The 4,384-nt window shown below is 55.5% G+C and overlaps 1 pseudogene; it reads right to left on the bottom strand.

The window, feature by feature from the left end:
• Positions 1–2,269: 2,269 nt before the first annotated feature.
• Positions 2,270–4,024, bottom strand: LOC123159684 (aspartic proteinase nepenthesin-1-like; annotated as a pseudogene).
• Positions 4,025–4,384: the final 360 nt, after the last annotated feature.

The raw sequence follows: 4,384 nt of genomic DNA, 5'->3' as shown, positions 1-4,384 counted from the left end.
TTAGGATTAACCATATTCAACACACATTTTTGTTGTTTTGTGTGAACACCGAGGCCATCGCCGGCGAGGGTGAGAAGGAGGATAAGCGGCAACACAAATATAATGCCTCACAAAAATAAAGGAGATGGACCTATTGTGATCTTGAGTGACGGTTGTTCAGTTAAGAGTGTGTGTTATGTTTACTCTCCCATTGCAACGCACGAGCTCTTTTGCTAGTATTCCTAATGTCGTCGATCCCAAGGCCCTTGCACCCACACCTGCGATTTGGCACCGGCAGGTAGGCTGTATAGTGTGCCCTGGACTTTGATGCCAACGCACGAGCTCTTTTGCTAGTATTCCTAATGTCGTCGATCCCAAGGCCCTTGCACCCACACCTGCGATTTGGCACCGGCAGGTAGGCTGTATAGTGTGCCCTGGACTTTGATGCCATATGTCATCGACTAGCCTTATTTTGGCATGTCAACGTCTCCGACCTCCTAGATGATCATCCCAAATGGCATAGATTATGAGCTCCCAAACGGCATATGTGCGGAATGAAAACGCCGGATTCCCGGGAATGTTTTTTTCAAAGAGTTAGGGGCCTGTAGCAGTGGACATAAGTTAGGTCGCAGATTTTGACCCTTTTGCACACCAAAGTAGGCCTCGTATTGACCTGCCGACAAAGCGCCGAAAGCTAAATGCATCTTCACTGCGCCTTTTGGCGCATGGCGACTTGGACGTACCTGCTGTGATTTTTGACCGACGACTTATAGCTAAGCTACAGAAACAGTAGATGTTTGTTACTGGTATTGTTCATAAAATCTTTGCGTATTAATAAATTAATTCCCTCAAAAAAAAATTAATAACAGAAAAGTTATGTATGTAAAATTCTGCCCCATCACGCAACCGCCTCCTCCCTAAGAAAAGCTTGGGGTTTATCTGTCTTCTGTTGGTGCCGCCGCCGGTCCGTCTCGCCTCCGGTGTCCGTGGCCTTAGGACCATGATGGCGCGGTTGGTCCTGACCTTTGCCGGCGGGAGTGCTGTGTTCTTAGATGTTCCTTCCAGTTTTGTTAGGGTTTGTGTCCTGCTCAGAAAGACGAGACGGCGGCGGCTCTCTGAAGATGGAATAAGCCCCCCCCCCCACCTAGCCCCCATCCCGGTGGCGTTTGGAGGTGTCCCCGGCGGATCTGTCCTTGGTGGATTTGCTCGGATCAGATCGTAGTTTGTCTACGTTCATGTGTCTTTAGGCTTGATCCTTTCGATCTACGTTACTCTTCATCGACGGCGGTTACTGTTTTGATGCGCTGGTCCTATGGGGCCTTAGTGCGAGGATTTCCCGACTGTCTACTACAACAAGTTTTGCCCGGCTGCAGCGAGGGAGGGGCGATGACGGCGGCGCGCCTTCGGCTCGCTTCAGTGCTTGTAGTCGTCGCTAGGTGGTCTACCGATCTGGATGTAATTTTTATTATTTCTGGTGTTCGTTGTACTTCCATGATTGAAGATGAATAAATAGAAAATTTTCTCGCAAAAAAATAAAATTCTAAGCAGCCTCTCCACCAGAAACAGTAGACAACCACCACCGCTTCACACGCTCCCAGCCGGCGAGGCCACATGTCCCTCCTCCGCCTGTCGCTTCGGCGGTGAGATTGCGTGGGGACCCTAGATCTGTGGTGTGGCATTGTAGTTCGGTCTTTTAAGGTTAGAGTTTGGTTCCTTAGCGGCAGTGTTGTGGTGACGATGGTGGTGCACTGCGGATCAAGAATAAAGTTTTCCCGAGTCCTGGTCACCTAACAAGTGACATAAGGAGGATAATGGATCGTCTGGACGTTCCTCTTATGAAGTGATGGATCCGGTTATTGATGTTATACAGGTGGTGTTTGAAGGCGTCTTATGATGGGGTACACAACGAAGCCTCATATCTTGGTCCTTTGGCTCCTTCTCCGACGCGTGATGTTCCTTCAGTTTAGGCGTCATAGGAGAGCTTGTAAGGTTAGGTCCCCTAAGCATGTCTGACTGGATATGGGGTGGTCTTCTAGTATTCTTCTATGGGGCTACGGTTTATTTTTCAAATCACTACCACTTCTATCTTGTGGCTCGGATCGACGACTTCCTAGCCGTTGCGTCAATATTTTCCTGATGGTGTTTGGAGGACCAGAGATGACATCGAGCTTTGTTCACGGCGTCGTCCACGAGTGTAGGAGGAAAGATGGTGTCGTTCCTCCAATAATGACACATGTGTAATTTTTAATTTTTGTAAGGATGACCTTGTAAGGGTTGATCGACTTTAATATATGACCGTTTGCATTTTTGCAAAAAATAAAATAAAAAGAAAAGTTAAGTACAAGCTTAAAGAAGAGCAACACCTCATGTCAGGCACCGGCGGGAGCGGGAGCAACACCTTGAGACCCATCGGCTTGCTCTCGCTTAAGAACGCTCCTAAGTGCCAAGGACATGTTTTCCTTAGCTTTGGAATTTTCCAAACTCTGTACAACCGAAGCGCCCGGCCTTCCATTGGAAAGGCTACGCCGTCAGATCAGCTACATGGACGGCCCAGTTTACACGACCGCACAAAATTTACTCTACCGCCTCGCCGCGACGTCGGCGCGTTTCACCCGATCAGTGCTACGAGTTCTACTACTCCTTTGTACAGTTTCACCACTATACCGACGCTACGAGCTCGTCGCACCGCGCCGGCGCGAAGGACAGCACGTCCCTGCCGAGGTCGTAGACGACGTGCGTGTTCTGCTGCTGGTAGTTGCCGATGACGGTCTGCTCCCCGGCTGCCGCGTCCAGCACCAGGCACATGACCCGCGCGCCGTGGTCCTCGAACACGTAGTTGCCGCGCGGCAGCTCCCAGTCGGCGCCGTCCAGGTGGAGCGTCAGCGACGGCACGGCCACGGCTCGCCGCCCCCGCCGCCTCCAGAACGGCGCCGTCGCCGGCAGCGCGAAGCAGAGGTCCAGCGCCGCGCCGGCCTCCGCACCGATCACCGGCAGCCCGACCTGCGCCACGAACTCCGCCTTCACCGCCTCGTACACGTCCTCCGGCAGCGTCGTGATCGATGCGCCCGAGTCGATGATCGTCGACCTCAGCCGCCGCTCCGGCACCGGCAGCCGCTTCGAGCCGACGCTGATGCCCTTCAGTGAGAGGAAGTAGAGCGACGGCTGCGAGGGGTCCTTGATCAGCGGGGTGGACTGGAAGACATGGCCGCTCTGGAGCTCGGCCGCCGCGCCGAGCGTCACGAGGCTGCTCTTGGACTCGAACATGGACGTGAAGCAGTACGAGAAGCTGGTGACGCCGAGCTGCGACGGCAGCGACCACCGCCCCCGCCCGAAGCCGGCAATGCCGGTCTCGTTCGCCTGGAAGATGCCCTTGTTGAAGTGGCCGCAGCCGAACGTTACCCGCCGTTCGGAGTGGCCGTCGGCATCGCCGAAGGTGAAGCGGTCGGCGGCGAGCTGGCCGACCGTGAGCGACTTGTCGCCGTAGTGGTAGACGTAGACGCAGCTCCGCTCGCCCCAGCTCCCTCCGCTGCCGCCGCCGCCGCCGCACGACGTGAACGGGAGCGCGCGGCACAGCGGCGCGTCGCAGGGGAGCGCGGCGTAGGTGGAGGACCGGGCGGGGTCCAGGAGCGGCATCCCCTGATCAAAGCAGTCGAGGCAGGGCGCGCACTGCGTCCAGACGAGGTCGCTGCCGGTGTCGAGCGTGAGCGCCACGGGCCGCGGCGGCGTGCCCACGGACAGGTGCACCAGGTACTCGTTCGTCACGATGCTGCCGCCGGCGCCGGCGCCGAGGCCGGCGTGCACCGGCCGATCCGCCTCCGTCGCCTGCGACGACAGCAGCCGCCGCCGCCGCGCCCTGGACCGGTGCGCCATCCGCCGCAAGAGCTCGGGCCTCGCGAACCCGAGGCCGGCGTCGGCGTGTGTGAGCAGCGCCGCGATCCCGGCGCCCGGAGCGGACGCGGCGAACGCCGGCAGCGCGATCAGGACCAGCAGCGTGGCCACGAGCTGCCGCTTCATGGCTGGTAGGTAGCTAAAGGCAGTGACAAAGATCGCCGAGAGCTAGTCGCGGGATTACGCTGCTTATTTATGTTCCATTTAGCAAGCACCTCGCTCGCTGCTTAGTCGTGATTGGACTAGTCATTGGATAATTCAGGGGACCAGCAGTTGGGTGATGTGCCACTGCCTACTGGATGGCTACTTCTCGGCGGAAGCCAGTAACAGCATTCTTAAAATAAGATTGCTTGATAACCAAAAAAAACCAACAGCACTTTTGTTGCTCTAGCAGCTGTTAGGGATTGATACACGCCCCCGTTTGTGTGATGGTTTGCATAGATGCAATAGAATTCATGTTTTTATGACTCACAAGTTTCATGTTTTGGTGACATTTGTAACAACAGTGCAATAATTT

This window comes from Triticum aestivum, chromosome 7B, assembly GCF_018294505.1.
Source record: "Triticum aestivum cultivar Chinese Spring chromosome 7B, IWGSC CS RefSeq v2.1, whole genome shotgun sequence".
Classification (NCBI taxonomy): Eukaryota; Viridiplantae; Streptophyta; class Magnoliopsida; order Poales; family Poaceae; genus Triticum; species Triticum aestivum.
The sequence above is the reverse complement of the archived record's forward strand: the minus strand, read 5'-3'. Positions and strand labels throughout refer to the sequence as shown.